The sequence below is a fragment of the Camelus bactrianus genome, chromosome 31, assembly GCF_048773025.1.
Source record: "Camelus bactrianus isolate YW-2024 breed Bactrian camel chromosome 31, ASM4877302v1, whole genome shotgun sequence".
NCBI classification, from domain to species: domain Eukaryota; kingdom Metazoa; phylum Chordata; class Mammalia; order Artiodactyla; family Camelidae; genus Camelus; species Camelus bactrianus.
This window is the reverse complement of record NC_133569.1, coordinates 19,734,272-19,757,578: the sequence shown is the minus strand read 5'-3', so window position 1 is coordinate 19,757,578 and position 23,307 is coordinate 19,734,272. Positions and strand designations below refer to the sequence as shown.

General features: G+C 36.4%; 1 long non-coding RNA gene across 1 annotated transcript in view; it reads left to right on the top strand.

Annotated features, from left to right (window-relative positions):
- Positions 1-215: 215 nt before the first annotated feature.
- LOC141575719 (uncharacterized) overlaps positions 216-23,307 on the top strand; it is a 57,345-nt gene continuing 34,253 nt past the window's right edge. Inside the window, exons 1-2 of the long non-coding RNA XR_012503465.1 lie at positions 216-350; positions 22,209-22,442. This is a non-coding gene — a long non-coding RNA (uncharacterized LOC141575719). The remainder of the gene's footprint in view (positions 351-22,208; positions 22,443-23,307) is intronic.

The following is a 23,307-nucleotide window of genomic DNA, read 5'->3' as shown; positions in this document are numbered from 1 at the left end:
GTATTGATTTTACATCTGTGTTTTAAGTATTGTTAATTTCACATCTAGTATTTTAAAGTTACAGGATATCAGGGGAAGAATAAACTCCTTTTAAGGATTTAAGGAATTTGCCTCCTCTTCTAGGAAAGGAATTTGTGCATTTTTGGTTGTATGCAGGGTAGTTGTATCATATTAGGTAAGATTATGACCTTGTTAATGTTTTTATTAGGAGATTAAGTTTGGTTTATGGAGATGCATATGGATGCCAAGTTGACAAGGGATGGACTTGTGACTACCATTATCCCACTGGTTTTCCTGGTTCTTCAGTTTGCAGACAGAAGATCATGGGACTTCTCAGCCTCTGTAATCATGTGAGTTAATTTTTCTAATATATACATGCTATTGGGTCTGTGTTTCTCTGAAGAGCCCTGAATAACACACTCTCATATCATTAACCAGTTATCCTCCGTTGATCTGAGTTAAAGTGCAAGGAGTATTTTACTTTTCTTTCTGATAATTACAATTGACTTTAAGGCAGCTCAGGAATAAACCTAATATATCTGATTTTAGCAGAATTAAACCTCGAGTTGATCCCTTCTTAAATTTTGTTTCCCTAGAAATTCTTATGTCATCATCATCTTAGAGCTTTCATGATTACAAAACTAGATCATGCATAAATTAAAATACGTTTCTATATTTTTTATCACATATAGGATTCTCTAAGTGCAATCAGTTTTATCTCATTTTTCTCCCTTGTGCAGGTAGGTAGCACTAGTGATTGAAGCAGTACAATCTTTGAAAAATTATATAATTTGGGTTAATTCATCCTTTTAATATACATTTGATTACAGTAAAAGAGTTGTTACAGAGGCATACATGGTAATAACCATATAACCTGAGAATAAGTACGTTAGGCATTCTGAAGGAGACAGGATGACGTTAGGCAGAGGTTGACATATATGACTTTAGAGAGGAAGCAAGATTCAAGCAGGAAGGATGGTGAGATTCAGAGAGACAGAAAAACGGGATGATGTGAGCAAAAACTTGATCTGAAGGCGTAAATTGAGATTTGGAGAAAGTTGATCTGTTTGGCTAGATTGGAGAATTTGAGGAGGATTGATGTAAGATATAAACCTGCATGAGTTCAGGTAGAAGAGTAACAGAATCCTAGAGGTGGCTGAAGTGTTAGCGCTTGGAGCACTGAAGCTGAATGGCATTGATCACTGTAAGAGGAAAGTTTGCTATGTGGGGAGAGCATGTGAATTTAAAAACAGCCTGGACTTTACCCTGTTTAACATCACCTGGTGTTAAGCCATCCTGTTTGAGATAATTACAAATGGGAAGGAACGTGGACTGGATGAAAGGAGACAGTTCAGGGGTTATCAATGGATGTATTGTCTACAAGCATTTTTATAAACTCGCTATGTCTTGCTAGTATAAATTTTTTAAAAAAATCTGTTGGGTCTTCCTTCTCATCTTCATACTGCTTTGCTGCTCACCTGAAATCTCATGATGCTTGTACAAAAAGGCTCAAGTCATGCTGGGCATCTCAAGAGCCAGAGATTAATCTGATATTAAATCTGGGTTTGGCTTGCATGTGGAGATGAAGAGATGTTCTTGTCCAAGTTTGGCAGTCACTTAGATGTTGAAGTCTCAGTGTTTCAAACTCAGCTTAGAACTCTTTGGTGTGTTTTGAGTTTGGCTCTTGGCAAGGCATGATTTCCTGTTTCTAAGAAAAAAGGCTCATGAGAGAGCCTCAATAAAGCTTCTTGGACATCAAAACAACATTTTGATGAATTAATTGTAAATGAATCAGAAACATATGGATTCATTCTCTTGAGACACACATGTGTTTCAAAAAGAGGGGGGTGGTTATTGCTAAGAGCTAAATGTGTTTTGGGTTTTATCAAATGCAAAATGCTTGGGGGAAAAAGAGCAAAAAAAGATACATTGGAACTTCTGCTTGTCTTTAAATAGACAGGCCCATTTACAATCTTATTTACTGCCACCTATTGTTGTTCCAGAAGAAATTCAGCAGTCATGACTTAATCACAACCAGTCAGGCCTGGTAATTTACACCATTACATAGTTTTCAGTCTTAATGGCTTGAGACCTTAGGCAAGCATTTGAGGCTTAGGAAAGAACAGGTCTTGTTTTCATGTTAATTAACAGTTAAAGTTGGACTACTTGGTAAGGATTGTTGTCGCTTATGAATAACTTATAAATCTACTCATCTTTTGTTGAATGCTCTATTGTCTTCTTAAATGTAATGGCTGAAATACAGAGCAATTTTCTGAAAATCCTGTTTCAGAAACTAATGGAAATACAATGAGATACCGCTTCACACACATTAAGATGGTTAATTCACAAAAATGGTAATAACGGGTTGTTGTGGATGTAGAGAAATTGGAACCCTTGCGCATTGTTTGTGGGAATGCAAAATGGTATAGCTGCTTTGGAAAACAGTATGGCTGTTCCTCAAAAAATTTTAAATGGAATTATCATACGATTCAGCCATTCTGCTTCTGGATATTTCCAGAAGAACTGAAAGCAGGGCCTCCAAGAGATTTTTATACACCTATGTTCATAGAAGCATTATTCACCATAAGTACCTAGAGTAATCAAATTCCTAAAGACAGAAAGGAGAATAGTGGTTTCCAGTAGCTATAGGGAGAGATGAGGAGTTGTTTAATGGGTATAAAGTTTCAGTTTTGCAAGATGTAAAGAATTCTAGAGGTGGATGGTGGTGATGGTTGCACAATAATGTGAATGTACTTAACACCACTGAAATGCACACTTAAAATTTTATATATGAGATGGTAAATTTTATGTTACGTATATTTTACTACCATTAAAAAAAAAAAAACAAACTAAGAGACCTTTATTTGAATACTGTTGACCAGAGTAGACTCGAGTATATATGACATCTGCAGTCCCAGGGATTTTGTCCTTTTCTTTGATGGAGTTCAATTTCTTGACTAGAAGGATTTGGTTATACCTATGAGAAGATGACTATACACAGACACAGACACACACACAAGCGCGCGCACACACACCCGCACCCCCCTCCCCCCCCCCCCCGGACACCTGCCCCAGCCACTTCAGACTAAAAGTTCTGACATTTCCCAGCACACTCCCCTGGCCCCAGAGGCTGTGCTTGGTGTTCATTTTAATGAGCTATCACCTGGAAATTAATTTTGTGCTTGGAAAAGGAAGCAAAATTTGATTTTCCAAGTTCTGCTTCTTTGAGGAAGATCCTGTTTTTTTCTGCATATTATCATGCAACTTATATCAAGTCCTAATGGAGTTATTTACATATAGGAAATAAAGGAGAATGTTGTTTCTTGATTAAGCTTTGTAAATGGCATTCTTATCAACATATGGAGTATCTTTCCCCCGGGTGTTTCTTTCCAACTAATGCCTATAAACACTGTATCTTTTTGGGGGGAAAATGAGAAAAAATATATAGTTTATGGATTATAGAATTGATTTATACTATAACTCATTCAAAAAAGGATTTGAAATAACTTACAAGTAAGAGAAAAAATAAATTGATGGTAGAATTAAGATTAGTATAAAACATATATACAATAGGAACTCTGTTGTTGCTACAGAGAGGTTGAAATTTTAGCTCTGGGCTTCCTAACCAATAAAGCAAGGAGAAAAAAATATACATAATAAGATTCACAGAAATGAATCTTGCTCTACCTGACAAGGGGCCGCATGAAATAAGTACACTTGATATCTTAGTCTGATTTTATTTTATCTTCCATTTTTTACTTAATTCAATTCACCAAAAAATTTATTTGGTGCTGTAGAGTGGCTGAGAGACCCATGGTTTTTACCAACTTTAATAGATTATTCTGGAATTGATAGTCTATGAATTTTCTGTTTCTGGAGTCATCAGGCTCTTTGCTTATCCCTTTCTCCTTCAAACTCTTCTAATCCTCTATTTTTGATATTAATATCTCCTAGAAAAGAAATAAGGATTACATGAGAGGAAATACGATTCAAGTTTGTTCATTTTTTCTCTGTGTGCTTATCTGATTCCTTTTAAAAAAACCCTCAGTTTTAGTCGCTATTTGGTTCTTCCTGTTTGTAATATTTAACTTGAGATCTAAACAACCACGTAGCTTTGGGCACCTTCTCTAACCCTAATTCTGTGCTGTGTTAGCAACTTGGTAGTTTGGCAGAGTGGAAAAGGCATTCGATTAAGAGCTAACTAGGACTAGCACATGGTATGAGAAGTTACTGGCTTGTCTATGCCTCTGTCCTGGTCTCTAACACAAGGAGGGTGACTTAGATAGTCTCCTAGGTGTAGAAGCTACAGTATGTAAATTGTTCAATCTTTCTGCTCAGAGAAGACTCAAGTACATGGAAATAACCTTTGGTGTAGTGTTATCTTTTAATAATCTCTATTTAACGATCTCTAGCTAGGAAATGTTGACAATGAAAAGACTACTTAAAAGTGCTTCTGAGTTTTGGTGGCAGGAGTTCAAGAAAAATGCTTTCTGTAATTAAAGACAGGGGCATTAGTGAGGGCAGGGGGAAGGAGGTTGCCATATCATCCCAGGATGAAAATGATGACTCTATACACAATAGAATTTGGCAGCCTATTTTGTTTTGCCTTTATTTCCATTCACTTAAAGCAAGTGTGTGTGAAGGAGTTTATGGGAAATGGGGATGGAGAAGATATAATTTATTTGGGGTATTGTGCATTAGTCATTTTTCATCTGCGAAGTCACCACCTGAAAGAAACGTCAGACAGCAATGGACGTCATCCATCAGCAATACGTTTTGTTTTGAGAGAGACTTTTATGGATGTGATTAAGCTCTGTGAAACATCCTATGCCACTGGGACCGGAAGCATTCTCATTGTGTATTCTCACTTGTGAAATGCCACGACTCAGGAAATACATGAACTTTAAAACTCTTCTGGCTGGATCCATACATGCTTTGGGAACTAGGCGAGGGAGACAGAATAATCTGACATCTCAAGCCTTGCTTATTTGGAAATTTGGTCGTAAATCACCCAGATGATTTCCTTAATTTTCTGTGTACTTTTTTGGGAAGTAGATACTGTTGGTTTTGCATCCAAAAGCAGCTTGTTTTTTTCATTTAACTATAATACTTCAAATTATGTTCATGGTAATTTACTGGTACAACTTGGAGCAATCACTACACACACATTTACAGTAATTCTCTACAATGTTGCTTGTGATGGTCTTAATCTAAAACTGGTGGACAGGATTATTTTTAGTGGATCCTCGGTATTTTGCTAGAAGGAATGCAAAAGTCTTTATAAAAGGAAAGGACAATTAGCTTTTGTATTAAAAGTAAAGCCCTGGGTTAATATATATCCAAACAACTCATTGAAACACTGGTGAACAATCTGAAAGGGAGGTAGCCATGAGGTGGACCTGTGATGTGGGTTTTTCCTTCCCCAAATTTGGCCATAATTAAAAGTATTCCAGACTTTGTTGACAACTTGAATGATCAAATCCAGATTTGATGTGAATTAAAATACATCTAAAAATATTTTGAGAAAAAGCACATATTAAGCCATGCCATTTTTATTAAATTCGAGTTAGTAGTGAGTTGTAATTTTGTTTGAGCATATAAATCTATTAGTATAATATTACTTCCTAATACTACATTGTTGATACTTTAAAAACTGGTTCCATCCACAGTTTAATTGATTAATTAACTGTAAAATATTGCAGTGTTAATTTGCCCTGCCGCTCCCTGGTTTGGCAAAGACTGTCATGACATAAAAATCCAAAATCAATCAATATGAGTTAGGTAATATATGTATCCTGAAGTCAAAAGAAACCACTTGGCATATTTTATCAGTTTAATTCTATTATTAGCTTCCTACTGATTCAAATAAAAGCACACATATAATAAACTCATTTAGAGAATCTAAGTTTAGCCACAAGAACATGTCTTCAGGGTAGTCTTTGGTATGTGTAAGGTGTAAAATTGGTGAGTGACTTTGTGGAATTTCAGACAACAGGTGCCCCTGAAGGCTTTTATTCTTAAGCTTTTATTCTTAAGAATTGACATTAACTTCTGAATTTTGAAGGTTCCAGGTTACTTTCTGTGTGACTGGAACCTGGTAGGAATCTTTCGTTGTAGTTCCAAGGTATAAAACATCTTTGAAAGGTTCATTGCTTAAGATTGTTTAATTCTCTAAAGAGTGAGCTTTGATCCTGAACAATTTGTTTACTTTTTATCTATTTAGAAAGAATCTTATTTAGTTAAATTGGAAGTATAGCCCATCTCATTTCAAATTTTTAAAATTTTGTTAAAATGCACATAACATAAAATTTACTTTCTTAACCATTTTTCACTGTGTAATTCAGTAGCATTAAATACATTCACTTTGTTGTGCAACCCACCTCAAGAATGCTTTTCATGTGGCAAAACTGAAACGATATACCTGTTAAACAGTAATTCCCCATTCCCTTCTTTCTCCACCCCGGCAACCACCATTCTACATTTTGTCTTTATGAATTTGGCTCAAGTACCTCATATAAGTGTAATAACAAGTATTGTCTTTTTACATCTGTCTCATTTCACATAGCATCACGTCCCCAAGGTTCACCCCTGTTGTCGCATGTGTCAGAAGTCCCTTCCTTTCTGAGGCTAAACAATATGCTATTATATGTACACTACAATTTGTTATCTGTTTATCTGTTGATTGATACTTGAGTTGCTTCCACCGTTTGGCTGTTGTGAATAATGTTACAAACATGAGGGTACAGACACCTCTTTCATAGTCTCTCGTTTTTTAAACAGAAATTCTATTCCCTAGAAATTAGAGAAGAAACCACTTCTGAAGCAGTCAATCTAAAATATATGCTTAATTCTTTATTAAAAATTCTGTCATAGAGGAGCTGTTCCATGAATTATCAGTGTTAAATCCACTATTACTTTGTGAAGAATTCCTGTGTGTCTCACTTAATGTATATTGACCTGATATTGACCTTTCACTAGCATTTGACTTATGCACAAGAAAAGTTATGAATTATATTAAATGAGATCAACTTAAGTCTCTGATTCTTACAGCTAAATCAAAACCTATATTTGATCCTACTTTGAGAATCATGGTACATTGGAATGATCTTTAAATAGATAAAATCTAAACTTCCAGTGAAGTAAAATGGAGATAATGTTTTGATTTCTCCCTTTAAATTTCACCTTACTGACTTAACAACACTTTCCCCCCATCATTCACTATCCACTCCCTAATTTAGTCATACATTCCGTGAATCTTTATGGAACGTCTACTGTTTCAGATTCTTTTCTAAGTGATGGGCACATAGCTACGAATAAAACAAACAAGGTCCTAAATTACACAATACTTATATTACATACAAACAATAATCAAATAAATAATTTACCTTCCCCCAAATGTATTTTTTTTTCAGTATGGCTAAGTGCTACAAAGGAAACAAACCAGGACAATATGATAGCTTGAACTTTCTTTGATGTATAAATAAAGTCCTGAAGTCCTGGATAGTTCTGAAGAGAATGACATGTTCTGATTTTGACTCTGAAAAATCACTGGTGAAGAGAATTTGGGGATCAAAGAATGATCGCAGAATCCTAGGGACCAGTTAGGAAACTGCTGCATTAGTCTCAATAAGGAGTAATGGTGACTTGGATTAACATGCTGACGTTGGAAGTGGAGAAAAGTGTAGATATGGAGGATATATTTTGGAGGAAGAGCTGATAGAACCACTGCTATCCCTCTGTTACTCTGTTACTACACCACATAAACACACATAGTCACGCTACATACTTTATAGATTTACCAACTAGAATTGTTTCAGCCGCAACAGATACCCCAAATCTAACTGGCATGAGCTGTGCTGATTACTGTTAAGTCTGACAATTCTTAAATATGTTTGGTAAATGTGTTTGGTAATTTGTATGTCTCTTGTTTTTAATTAATCTCTTGCCAGATCGTATGCTCTCCTTTCAGTCTTTTTCTTTTTTGTAGTGATTCACAAGACCTTTTAATATACTAAGGATATTAAATATTTTGGATGATGTGTGATGAGAATGATTTATTTTTCACATTTTTTCATTTGCTTTAATTTTCTTAACAGTGATTTTAGCATTCAGATATTTTAAAATTTTACATAGTCAAATATAAAAATATTTTGAATTTTTAAAAATCTTTTCTTAGAAACAGTAACTCTACATAAAGGAGATTAAATATATTTACACATATATTCATCTATCAGAAATGGTTTATTTGCTTTGTTATGATATTATAGAAATATATATACAGATAAAAAGAAAATACAGGATTTCTGGTCAAGAAGGAAGTGTAGTAGGACCATGAGCTCGCCCCTCCTCACAACTACAGCAAAACCACAGCTGACTACTAAACAACCATCAAAAAATCCCAGACTGGAACCTAGCAAAAAAAGATCCTTTTCAACTGGAAGCATAAATAGAGAACCTCAGAAGGATGGTAGGAGGGGCGTGCTCGTAATATAATTGGGCGGGCAACCCACAAGCTGAAGAATATTTAAGTTGCAGAGGCCCTTCCACAGGAGTGAGTTCTGAGCCCCACATCAGTCTCCCTGGCCTGGGGTTCTGGCATTGGGAAGAGGAAACTCCAGAACATCTGGTTTTGGAGGCCAGTGGCGCTTAACTCCAGGAGCCCCACAGGACTAGGGGAAACAGACTTCACTCACTTGGGAAGTGCACACAGAATTTTGCGCACGCTGGGTCCAAGGACAGAGGCAGTAACTTTACAGGAACCTGCACCAAATCTGCCTGCTGGTTTTGGAAAGTCTCCTAAGGAGGTAGGGGGCGGCTGTGGCTGACCATGGAGAAATAAAAGCTGGTAGCAGACATTCAGAGAACGCTCATCTACATGAGCTTTCCTGGAGGCTGACATCTTGCTTGAATCATTAGCAACAAGACTTACCCCCCACCCAGTAGCCTGTAGGCTTACATGATGGGAAGCCTCAGGCCAAACAACATACTGGGTAGGAACTCAGCCTCACCCATCAGCAATCTTCCTGAGCCAACAGCTCCCTCTAGGCACATCCCTGGGCACGGCCCTACCCACTAGAGGGCCAGGACCAAGCTCCATCTAGCAGTGGGCGATCACTGTCTCCTCCTGCTAGAAGAAGACCTGCATAGTCCTCTAGTCCAGCCTCATCCACCAGGGGTAGATCCCAGAAATAAGAAAACAACAATCCCAGAGCCTGTGGAAGGAACCCACAAAGACAGATGAGACTCTACATTAGGACCAGCTGGACCCTGGCCCTTGAGTGACGAGAGAGAAGTGTACTGCTGGGATACATAAGATGTCTCCCACGGAGGGCCATTTCTCCAAGGTTGAAAAATGTAACTAACCTACCTAAAAATACAAATAGAAAGTTAGACAATATGAGGTGGCAGAGAAATAGCTTCCAGGCCAAGGCACAAGATAATCCCAGAAGAAGAAATAAGTGATGAGGAAATAGGCAGTCTGTCTGAGAAGGAATTTAGAGTAATGATGGCAGAGATGTTCAGAGAACTCAGGAGGCATATAGATACACAGAGGGAAGTGTTTAGGAACGATAAAGAATACCCAAACGGAGTTGAAGAATACATTTACTGAAATGAATGACAGACTAGAAGGAACCAAGAATGGACTAAACGGGGCAGAAGAACGGACCAGTGAGCTAGAAGACAGAGTAGTGGAGAAAAGACAGTCCCTGCGGCAAGAGGTCCTGGGAAAGCTGGGCAGCTAACTATAAAAGACTGAAAGTCGAACATTCCCATATACAGAAATAAACTCAAAATGGATTGAAGACCTCAATGTAAGACCAGATACTATAAAACTCCTGGAGGAAAACATGGGCAGAACACTCTTTGACATAAATCGTGGCAATATTTTTTTTGAACCAGCTCCTGGAGTAATGGAAATAAAAGCAAAAAGTAAACAAATGGAACCTAATTAAACTTAAAAGCTTTTGCACAGCTAAGGATACCATCAGCAACACGAAAAGACAACCCACAGAATGGGAGAAAATATTTGCAAAAAAATGTGACTGACAAAAGACTAATTTCCAAAATATACAAACAGCTCATGCAGCTTAATATCATAAAAACAAGCACCCCAATCAAAAAATGGGCAGAAGACCTAAATAGACATCTCTCCAAAGAAGGCATCCAGATGGTCAACAAGCACTTGAAAAGATGGTCAACATCATTCATTGTTAGAGAAATGCAAATCAAAACTACAATGAGATATCACCTCACACCAGTCAGAATGGCCATCCTTAAAAAGTCCACAAACAATAAATGCTAGAGAAGGTGCGGAGAAAAGGGAACCCTCCTACACTGTTGGTGGAAATGTAAACTGTTGCAGCCTCTGTGGAGGACAGTATGGAGGAGCCTTAAAAAACTAAAAATAGATTTACCATATGACCCGGTAATCCCACTCCTAGGCATATATCCAGAGGGAACCTTAATTCAAAAAGACACCTGCACCCCAGTGTTCACAGCAGCACTACTTAATAGCCAAGACATGGAAACAACCCAAATGTCATCGACAGATGACTGGATAAAGAGTGTGTGGTATATATACACAGTGGAATACTACTTTGTTTATTTGTGGAATCGAACAGAAAGGACACAAATGAACTTATCTACAAAACAGAAATAGACTCACAGACATAGAGAATCAACTTGTCTTTTCCGGGGGTAAAGAGGGTGGAAAGGCATAAATTGGGAATTTGAAATTTGCACCTCTTGGGGAGTGATGGAAATGTTAGCTGTCTTGATTGTGGTGGTGTATACATCTATCAAAATTCATCAAATTGTGCATCTGAAATATGTATAGTTTACTGTACAGGTACCATACCAAAATAAAGGTGTTAAAATTAAAACTAAAATTTTAAAAAAATCCATCCATCATTGTTAATCAATGTTTAGTTTTGGATGCAAAAAAAAATGGTGTTCCTACTAAAGGATCTTGCACAATTAGTGCACAGGCTGGGAATGACCCACAGAGGAGGCTTTGGACCAGGTACACAAATACCTTGCTGATGTGGATTTTTAGGCCCTGGAAAGCTGTTCTGCCTACACTAGGTCTCATAATGGCCTGGGCAGACTGTCAATGGAAAATGCTGGCTGAGGCCAAAGATCTCCTCCCTCAGTCAGGGATTTGGAGTAAGCTTTTCAGGCAACAGATGGTGTTACAGCATGATGACTTGACAGGTCCAGAAGGGGCTGAAATGAGGTTTGAGTCCACCCAGTTGTTTCTCAGGGGGGTGTCTAAAAATATAAGTTCTCTTTACTGGCAGTGATGACCAGTAAATAATTTAAGAGACCACAGATGCCCTGGATTTAAAAGAAGTTCTGATAAGTGTGTCCTAAGAGTTATCCACACACTGAACAAATGGCCCAGGAACTGGAACTTACGGCTGAATCTCATCATACTATAGGGTCCATGGTGTTAAACGACCACAAAGTCCTACCTTGGCTCACTGGCTGATGAAGGAAGGGGAGTGGTCTGTGCACTTACTAACACATCTTCCTGTAGATGACACTCACCAAGATTTACAGATAGCCAGAGGCATTGTACCAAAGAGCCAAAATGTTACTCTATTACTAAGTGATTAAACAAATCAAAGTCGTCTCCTTTTCTGACCTACTGTCCTGAATTCCCCCCGCTAACTGGCCAGCCTGGCTGCAAATGGACTTTGAAATCCTAGTTTGTGAACATATAGGATTCTGAGTCATTAGACTGCTTTGTTGCTGACTCCAAGTTCAGGCTTTATGAAATAACATACACTTAGATTGTATAACAACATGGGCCAAGGGATATATTGTTACATAAATGAGCCAAAACTGGCCTCTACTTTTGGCCCTATGTTTAATTCCTCACATCAGGCTGGGACCATTCTGAAAAGTCCATCAGAGCTAAACTCAAAGTTTTACTCATCCAATTACTTAAAATACAGCCCAATAAGTACATTTTTAGACATTTAGAACCTGCCTTTTCATATTCCATGAAACTATACCCATCTGGAAGACATAGACAAAACAAATCCTGAGACAATAAAAGACCCCAGGCTTGGAGTTCTCTGACCTAGAGATTCCTCTTGTGCTAGACATAAGCTCCCTCTCCAATTTCCCTCTCCCTTCTTCTCTTTCTGGGTAGTGGTCCCGTGCCATTGTCTCTGGAAGAACTCATGCTATGAGGGAATTCCCTTCCTTAGACAGACCTTTGCTAATATCACCTCACAGTCATATCTTTTTCCTTGATCAGCTCCCAAATCTCTGAACTTGTTACTGGAGAGAAAGGTCTGGGGAAGCAGACAGGACTTTCTACTCTCCCTCCTCTCCAGCATCTACCTGTTATCCCCAGATGCCTGTATCACCAAGGGGGACCCTCTTTTGTCCTTTGTCTTGCCCCTGTATTAGCTTCCTAGAGCTGCTAAAGCAAGTATCATAAACTGCGTAGCTTAAAACAGGAGAAATGTGTTGGAGTTGTTACAGAGGATAGAAGTCTAAGTCCAGGTGCCAGCAGAGTCATGCTACCTCTGAGACTCTGGGTAGCAGCCTTCCTTGCCTCCTTGCCAGCTTCTGGGGGTGCTGTCAATCTGGCATTCCTTGCTTGGAGCTGCATCCCTTCAATTTCTGTCTGTGTCGTTACATGGCTTTTTCTCAATGCATCTCTCCTCTTCTAAGGAAATCAGTCATATTGGATTAGGGAACCATCCCACTCCAGTATGTGCTTGTCTAAACTAATTTCATCTGTAATGACCCTATTTCCAAAAAAGGAAATATTCTGAGGTTCCGGGGGATTATAATGTACAAAATTGCTCTGTCACTCTACAACTGCCATACTAAATAGATGCTTATTTCAACTGAAACTGGTGAATGAGCAAGATCATTTTTTACTCATTCTGCCTGATAAAGTGCCCAAGTAAATGGTGATGCTGCCACTAAGTTATTAAGGTTTTCATCCTCTATCTCCTGAATTTAACATTGAACTTAATTAGGATTGTGTGATGTAATTTCTTTGAAACAATCTCAGAAACTAAAGCTCTGTGCAGTACTTGAATAAATTTTTTTCTAAATATTCTCAAAAGCAAGCTCATGATTGTTGCCCTTATGTGCATAATTTATTTCTAACAGTTTTGCATTCACTTGCTTTTTCACACAATCACTGGAAAAAATTAGCCTTAAACCATAAATCTAGAAATCAAAGCAATGTAATTGTTTTTCAAAGTAAAAAAATTGTCATTGATTTATTATCTGTATCTCAGGCTTCATTTAATGAATAATAATTTTAGCATTTTATCTGAGTAGAAGAATAGGATCATTGCAGCATGTAGAATGTAAAATATTCGTGAAATTTCAAGACATTTCTGTTTGGTTCCTTCTTCAGCAGTTTCCACCAAACTCACTACATTTTCTGTAAGAACTTATTAATTTAATAGGTCCTGTTAGATTGTTATAGTTATCCATAAATAAATTACTAAGCCTTTCTTTTATTCAAGAAGTCCTTTTTACCTCTAATTGCCGCTATTCATCTTGTTTGAATATTTTGTAGGAATACATGATAAGGGAACACCTGAATCTCTTAAATGTTATATAGTTTGTCTTTGGCCGAAAAAAAAATGTTATAAATGCCTCCACTACATTCCTGCTAAAGTCATAGCTTTTTACTTTATTCTGTGCTATAATTGCTTTCTGGGAGTTAAGAAAGCAGCGTATGCTTTTGACTTCTTAATTAAAGCTTATATCATGTTTGTTTCATTGTCAACATCAATTGCATGACATCAGTTTAAAACTTATTTTCTATTCTATAAATGTTTCTTCAAACAAATTCACTATACTGTTTGGAGCTATGCGGGCTCCAAAAATCTCTTAGTATGCTAGAAAAGCAGGGTCATAAAGGAATTCATCATTACTTCAATGAGCTGTCAAACTTTTAAAGTTTAAAAATGGGTAGGTAGCTGTATCAGTTCTGTTGATGATGTGTTTTGTTAATTTTTACTTTCCTAGAATCAGAACTATAAAAGAATATCTTACTAAAGTACTTTTGTAATATTTGTCTTATAGAAATTTGATTAATGAAAATAATAGTATTTTTGTATCCTTATTTTATTCTATTATTTCTCTTCCTCATACTCTATATACTTTAATTACTTTAGATCAAAGTAATTTATTATGAATATTTTATATAATTTCAGAAATTTTCTTTCTCATGAAACTTTGGCTTTTAATTCATTCTTACAAAAAATCATAAATAGAATGTTTTAAAAATAAGCTTTAGAGTTTAGGTGAAATTAAGGAACTAAAAATAAAATTCTTAAGGTTTATTTTACATAATATTAGGAATGCGAGTACTTCAAATTATTAGAATTATAACAACTTTTGTATTCTTTGCCAATTACTATTATTTAGATTGTTTATAAATATTCTTGCTCCTTATTAGAACCATGTTTTTCCATAACGTTAGATACTTCTGCATAATTTATCTAGTATTCTAAAACTAACTAGATTTATTGCTCTATTTATTCAACTACTCGAACGTTTTTAGCAAGTGTTTTTATATATAAAGTTATCAGCTTTCACAGTTATTAATTAAAGCAGTTTATTCCCTCAGTAGTACATACACGTTTATATTTCGACCAACTGATATATGCTTTATATTTTAAAATTCTAAGAAAAGTTTCAATCCTATTTGTGTATAGAATGCTTGCTTTCATTTACCTTGAATATTTAGATAGTAGCAATAGATTTGGATGGCATGTCTACTCACATTACTGAAGTTTTTACACTGATTAGAGATAATGGTATCAGTGTATCTTGATCATGTATAAATTCAGAAGTACTTGTAATAACTCTGGAGTAGATTTTCATGGTCCCAAACAGAAAATCCACATAGCAGATTTGAGCAGGATTTTATGGCTAGAGCTGACCTCCAGTACACCAATAACCAGGGGCTGAGCTAAGAATAAATAATGAGTGTAGTTTTCTTTCACCTAGAATTCACCAAATTTGAAAGATGATGTGACATTATCTCAGTGAACATACTGGAAGAGATGGTTGTAAGAAGCATTTGTTCATTATGCAAACCTTTATTGAGCATTTTCTTTGTGTCAGGCACGTTGTGTTAGGCAATGGGCGTACAACCCTGCAGAAAAGAGACCAGGAGCATTTTCCAATGAAGTAGACAGAGAACACACAAATAGACAATGTTTTCAATAGTGTGATCAGTTCCCATTAACAGATTTAAAGGAATAGACAGTGACTGCAGCTTCTATATTAGATAGTTTGGCCAGGGAAGACCTCTGTGAGGATCTTCTGACAGTTGACTAGATAAAATGAGGACATGAATTTTATGGATATCTGGAGAAAGAGTGTTCTAAGCAGAGAGAAGTGCATACAAAGAGCCTGAGGTCTAAACATGCTTGGTATATCTCAATAACTCAAAGGAAGTAAAGCTTACAATTTTCAATTACAAAGTCTTCTACAATTTATTGAGTCCCAGACCTCATTTTTAGCAACAGCGAGCGTAAAGAAACAAAATGCCTAAACAACAACTACAAACAGCAACAACAATGGACATTTTTCATAATTTATAGCTATGAATTTAACTCTATGGGGAAAACATAAAGGCAAAGAGCTGTGTTTTAACACCAGCCCAACTGTGCTGATAGAAGAACTGAATTTCACTTTAAAAAAATAGAGGTAGGGAATGTGGAGATTGTGACATTTAAAGATTAATTAGAACAGAGTCAAACTGTACCTAAGTGTTTAAGTGTTGCTTTGCCCAAGTGTTACTCTACCTACCTTGTAGTTCTTGTATTTTGATAGAATTGCATATAATAATTAAGTAAATAAATGGTAATATTTTTCATTTTCAATCATCTACTGCTCACACACAGCATTTTGGGCCTTGTGAACAAAATACCTACTACCTACTGTTATCACACATTCAAGTGCAGGATAAAGTACAAAAAACCAAAACTAAAGCAAATACAGCTCAAAAAAGAAAAAAAAAAGCAGAAATGTAACTCCGCAAATCTACCATCTAAAGCAGTAACACTAATATCATAGGTAAGACAATAAAATTCCTCAAGTATCTGACCCTTTTATGAGTTACTTCTTTCAGTAAAACAATTACTCTGGTTATTCTCAGTCCAGGTTGGATTAATTAATATTATAATAGCTATAGAAGGGTGACTTAAACACCCTTCTATTAGATATGGGTATATCTAACAGGCAGAAAATGAGTACACAATTAAACTCAGCACCACCAACAATCAAATAGATTTAATAGGCTTCTATAGAGTACTTCAACCAACAACAACAGAATACATACTCTTCTCAAGCTCACATGGAATATTTACCAAGATAGATGGCATTCTGGGCCATAAAACATGCCTCAAGAAGTTTGAAAGAACAAAAGTAATACAATGTCTCTTCTCAGGCTGCTATGAAATTAAATTAGAAATCATTAACAAGAAGATAGCTGGAAAATCCCCAAATACTCCTAGATTAAACAACACACTTCTAAATAACATAGAAGAAATTTTGATAGAATTTAGAAATTAAAAGAAGTTTTGAACTAAAATAAAATGGAAATAAAACTTATCAGAATTTGTGGGATACAGTAAAGCAGTGCTTAGGAGAAAATTTGTAGCATTGAATGCATATATTAGTAAAGAAGAAAGATTAAAATCAATAATTTAATCTCTGTCTTTGGAAATTAGAAAATATAACAAATTCAAAGTAAGCAGGAGAAAATAAATATGCTATTAGAGCAGAAGTAAAGGAAATTAAAAATAAGAAGTCAGTAGAGAAAAAATCAATGAAGCCATAAGCTAGTTCTTCAAAAAGATAAATAAAATTCATAAACCTTTAGCCACATTAACTAAGAAAATTACTAATAAAAGAAATGAAAGAGCAGACATCACTACAGGTCACATGGACATTAAAGGGATAGTAAGGAATATTATGAACAACTCTATGCCCACAAAATTTGGTAACCTGGATGAACTGGACCAATTCTTTTAAAGATGCAATCTGACAAATCTTACACGAGAACGAATAGATTATCTGAGTTTATCTATTTTAAAAATTGAATCAATAATTAATAACTTTGCAAAATAGGGAAGCACTGGGCCCGGATGGTTTTATTGGTAAATTCTACCAAATATTTAAGGAAGATGTTATGCCATTTCTCTAGAATCTCTTCCAGAAGATACAAGCAGAGATAATAAATCCTAACTCATTCTAGGTCAGCATTAACCTAATACCAAAGTCAGACAAAGACATGAGAAAACTGCAGATCAATACCTCTCAGGGGTATAGACACAAAAATCCTCAAGAAAACATAAGCAAATCAAAACTAACAGTATATAAAAAGAATTATGACCAAGTGGGATTCCTCTCATATTCAAAGCAGATTTAACATTCAAATATCAATTAATGTGATCTATCACATCAGCTGGCTAAAGAATTACATGATCATATCAGTAAATGAGAAAAAACATTTGATAAAATCCAACACTTATTCATGATAAAAACTCTCATCAAACTAGAACAAGAAAGGAACTTCTTCAGCTTGAAAAGAACATTTTCAAACAAACAAACAAACAAAAAACCCCACAACTAATATATTTAATGGTGAGAAACTCCAGCTTACTGAAATCAGGAGCAAGACAAGGATGTCCTCTTTTACCATTCCTTTTCTATATCATACTAGAAGTCCTAGCTAATACTGTGAGACAAGACAAGGGGGGGAAAAACATATGCAGATTAAAAAGGAAGCAATAAACTAAACTGTGCTTGTTTGCTGATGAGATGATAACATATAGAGAAAACCCAAAGGAATTGACAAAAAGCTCCTGGAACTAATAGGCAGTCACAGCCCGTTTGCAAGACACAAGGTTAGTTCACAGAAGTCAGTCATTTTCCTATATGCCAGCAATGAACAAATAGAATTTGAAATTAAAAACACAGTATCATTTATATTAGTACCTCTCAAAAATGAAATACTTAGGTATGAATCTAACAAACTATGTTTAAGTTCTATGAGGAAAACTTAATACTTTTGATGAAAGAGATCAAAGAAGAACTAAATAAATGGAGAGACATTTAATATTTATGCATTGTGAGACTCAGTATTGTCAGGATGTCAGTTAGTCTCAACTTGATCTATATACTCAGTGCAATTCCATTCAAATCCCCAGCAAGCTATTTCTTGGATATTAACAAACTGATTCTAAAATTTATATGGAGAGGCAAAAAATCTCGGAATAGTCAACTCAATATTGAAGAAGAACAAAGTTGGAGGACTGACACTACCCAACTTCAAGACTTACTGTAAAGCTGCAGTAATGAAGTCAGTGTGTTATTGGCAAAAGAATAGACAAATAGATCAGTGGAACAGAATAGAGAGCCCAGAAATAGACCTCCATAAATATAGTTAACTGTTCTTTGACAAAGGGAAAAAACCAATGTAATGGAGAAGTTTTTTTTTCCCCCAACAAATGATACTGGAACAAATGGACCTTCACATGCCAAAAAAAAAAAAGCATCTCGACACAGACCTTACCTCCTTCACAAATGTTTACTCAAAATGGATAATGGACCTAAACATAAAATGCAAAATTATACAATTCATAGAAGATAAAAATTTCTGCCCTGTGAAAAGACAGTATCAAGAAAATGAGAAGACAAGCCACAGACTGAAAGTAAATATTTGCAAAAGCACATCTGATAAGGTACTGTTATCAGAAATATACTAAGAACACTTGAAACTCAACAATAAGAAAATGTACTACCTGATTTAAAAATGGGCAGACGATACCAACCAAAAAAGGTATAAAGATGGCAAATAAACGTATGTCTTAGGATATGACAAATTAAAACAACAGTGAAATACAACTATTCACCTATTAGAATGACCAAAATCTATAACACTGATGACACCAAATACTGGTGAGGATGTGGAGCAGTGGGAACTCTCATTCATTGTTTGTCAGAATAAAAAATGGTACAGCCACTTTGGAGGCCAATTTGATTGGCAGTTCTTTACAAAACTAAACATACTCTTAACCATGTGATCCAACCATTGTACTTCTTGGTATTTACCCAAATGAATTTAAAACTTATGCCCACAAAAAATGTGCAGTAGGATATTTATGGCAGCTTTATCTCTAATTGCCAAAACTTGGTCATAACCAAGATGTCCTTCAATAGGAAAATGGATAACTAAACTGTGGTACACCCAGATGATGGAATATACTACAGCACTAAATGGAAATAGGCTATCAAGTCACAAAAAGACATGGAGGAAATTAAAGTGCATATTACTAAGTGAAAGAAGCCAAACTTAAAAGGCTACATATTTTATGATTCCAACTACATGACGTTCTGGAAAAGGTGAAAGTATGGAGACTATAAAAAGATCAGTTATTGCCAGGGATTAGAGGGAAGGAAGGGATGAATAGGCAGAGCACAGAGGATATTTTTGGACAGTGAAACTATTCTGTCTGTTGCCGCGTTGGTGAACACATCTCATTACGCATTTGTTTAAAGCCAAACAATGTGCGACAGCAAGAGTGAACCCTAATATAAACTATGGACTTTGGGTGATAATGATGTGTCAGTGTAGCTTTATCAGTTGTAACAAACGTCACTGTGGTGCAGGATGTTGTGTGGTGTGAGTGCAGGGTTTATATGGGAAACTCTCTCTATTCTGCTTAATTTTGCTGGGAACCTAAAACTGCTCAAAAAATAAAGTCCGTTAAAAAATCTGTACAGTTAATCCTCAACGTACTTTCTCAACATACTTTTGGTGGTTTGGGGTTTTTTTGTTTGTTTGTTTTTTGGGTTTTTTTGGTTTACTTGTTTTTTGGTTAACTGCTTCTTATCTAGCTGCTGAAAATAGCCCAAAGTGGAAAAATAATACCATTGCATTTTTGGTAAAGGATTTGTGTTACTTCTCCTCTGTTTTGTTTTGTTTTGTACCTGAACATTTTTTACTGGTGGACTATAGAATGTAGTGCTTTAGAGTACCCCGGTGGTACTGGACTGACTGTACTCAAATCCAGGCTCTACCCTGTACTTGTATGACTTTCGGAAATCTATTTGTATACTCTAATCCTTGAGCTTCCCAGATATACAATGTCAGGGAAAAATACATACTTTCTTTCTTTGTTGTGAAGCATTTTGTCAAATTTAAGTTCATAGAAGCTACTGTTATTATGACTTTTGTCACTGAGAAGAAAAACAGGATGGCCCTGGGGAAAGGGGAATATTGTATAGATAAGTCTAACCAAATCCCTGATCGCAGCCCATTCTTGGTTGTATTGACATCCTAAAGAGTAATTTCTGCCTTTTAAGTTACACCCGTTACCCATCCTTAAAGATTTATTGTTTGCACAAAATTCTTATTTTGTGGCCACAAAGGATGGAACAAGAAGGAAAATTTTCTCCACAATAAGGAAAAACCCCGTAAGAATAAGAATAATTAAAATCTCCCTAGTTTGGGGGCTTTTAACTGTTCCCTCGAGCTTTTTCAACTTCTTCATTTATAAAAATGGGGATAATGAAACCTATTTTAGAGCATGGTTGACAAGATTAAATGAGATTCAGAGTGCCATGCCCTAACTGAAAATATTAGCTCCCTTTGCAAATCACTGTGATCTTTACCCCTTTCGCTTATCTGAAAGGAATAAATCTCAATTTCCTATTTCTTCTAAACATCCATCGTTGTCAAGGTACCACACAGTCAGCACAGAAAGGCCCTGTTTTCACCTGCTTTAATGGGGTACCTATTCTAGTTAAGTAAGCTAAATATAAATATAGATGCACAAACTTGAGAACAGAAATTTGCTAGAAACCTAAAAATGTTCCAGCATCCCCTACTAGACTTCTGTCCATACCTTCCCGTGTGTGTGTGTCTCCTGTCAAGGACGGGGATAGTATTCCCCTTGGGCATGCATGCTTCAAGCAGGCATCGATGGGAGTATGCAAGCAGTCAATGAGCGCAGGTCCCACGTCAACAGTGGGATTGCTGTGCACGCGTCCTGATTTTATCTCAAAATGAACGTATTTCCCTCTTGCTAGTGTCAACACGTTTATTTGAGATAGTCATCAGGAAAAGATCTGTAGCAGACTTTGAAGGCATTAAACTTGGATTACAGCTGTTACATTGTTACTCACCAGCTAACTGGCCGTAAGCAAATTTACATGTGGGAACTTGAATTTCTTCATCTGTGAAAATAGGAATTCTGCCTGCTTCACGGTGAGATAATGAATATGCATAGAAAGCATAAATGTTTGTGTGACTCCAGTCAGAAAGATCTATGTAAACTTATTTGAATACCCCTGTGTCCAGGTGGAAGAACATGTTCTTCCTCAACCCCTCACCACTCTAGCCTACTGCAATGGGAAATCCAACTTACAAATTAGCACCAATCAAAACACGACTAATTTATTATAAGTAATTGATTGCAGAATATCAAGTGCTTGATGTTTATAATTTGCATGTCGAGAAGAGTGCTTACAGGTGCTGATTTTTAGGCATTTCCAAGCAGGATTTTAATAAGAAAGTGAGTATTACAAAAGTGCATTCAACCCTACGTTCTCAGTGGATATTAGAAACATTCATTTAGCCCCTTGTTCTTCCTTGTTTTGTAAGAACACATGATTATCTTCTCGATAGTTAGTTTATAAATATAGGGTGTTCCTTGCCCTCAGTTTTAAGTCTTTTTAATAAAAATGCAGTGCTATCATTGATTTATTTATCCTTATCCCTTACAATCTTATTTTCTGAAGAAAGGCCAAACAATAAAAGATAGGGTGGCACACTGTTTTGTATTTATTATGCCTCGTCTTTCGTGTGCCCACAGCAGACATCACTAATCAATAAGAAACTCCAGCTTCAGAATCCTTCACAGCTCAGTGTTTCAAGTAGCCACTACCAATCTGTATGTTTGATTAGTAAAATGAAACCCATATGCCATCCAGTCCATAGGAAAAGGAAGAACGTACAGGAAATTAACAGGGTTGCTTTACTCTTGAGTCCCTTAGGGATCTTAGACATATCACAGCACCTGTCCAAGACTTACTTTGCACGTCTTGTAAAACAAGAGAGAGAATTGGGGCGGCTTTGTGATACATCAACTTGGCTAGGCTGACTTAACACACCCATAATTTCCCTTCCTGTGCGTTTCCAGGTAGCACTGGCCAGAAGAGAGATTCCCAAGGGAGACGTGGCGGACAGAAGTGACGAGAACCGATGCAGATGTCACACCGTTCTCCAGCTCGTGCTTGCGGGTTCCTGGTTGATCTTACTCTTCCTCATCCCACACCCAGCTTCCCTTCCCAACTACCCATCCTGGGAACTTCAGACTCCAGCGTTGGACGGAAAGACAGCAACCTCACGGAGACCCAGGGCTGCATAAGCTGAGGTAAGTCCCTGTATCAAATCCGTATATATCCTAGTGACCCTGCCTCTGTGATTGAGCCCGGACTAATGCAGGAGTTAAAACCACGTGTCAGATAATTTCTGAAATTCCTCTCCTCTGCATGTGGGAAGCCCAGACAGCAGAATGGTTAGGCGCCTACACTCCGTGGTCTACAGCAACCCAGGTTCAAACCTTAGCTCTGATGCTCACTGCTCATGTGTCATTAGACAATTTTTAACCCCTCTGATTATCAGATTTCTTGCCTGTAATAGGGAGATATTGATACTTACCTCTATCATAAGACCATTGTGAGGATTAAAGAAAATTATAGAATGCTTACATAGAGCCTGGCACTCAACAAATTGTAGCTTTAAAAAACTACAAGTATAGATTTTTAGTCTTATTACATTTTGGATTGACAAAGGGTAGTAAAATACTAAATCTAAAAATATTCTTTGATTTAACTCAGCTGTGAAAAAGCCATCTATGAGAAGAAAGAAAAATTAAAAAATAATTTTATTGTCTAAAATATATTATTTATACTTCCGTTTTATTTTCTTTAAGCTGTAACTTTATATTTGACTTATAGTTCCTGATTTTTAAATCAGCTGCTTTACATTTTGAAACAAAATCCTTATCTGTTGATGAATCCTTTTTCATGCTGTCCCGAGTCTGAGCACGTCAGTATTGTAGAGTGGAAAGCACACTCAGCCGACGCCAAAGCCCTAGATTCAATCTTGACCTCCCTGCTTCTGGCAGGTCACTTGAACAAATAACATAGCATTGCTAAAAATTGCTCCCTAATCTGTGGAAGAGGGTAATACTTCTTAGAATGCCTGACTCTGGAAGGTTGTCGTGAAGGTTCAAG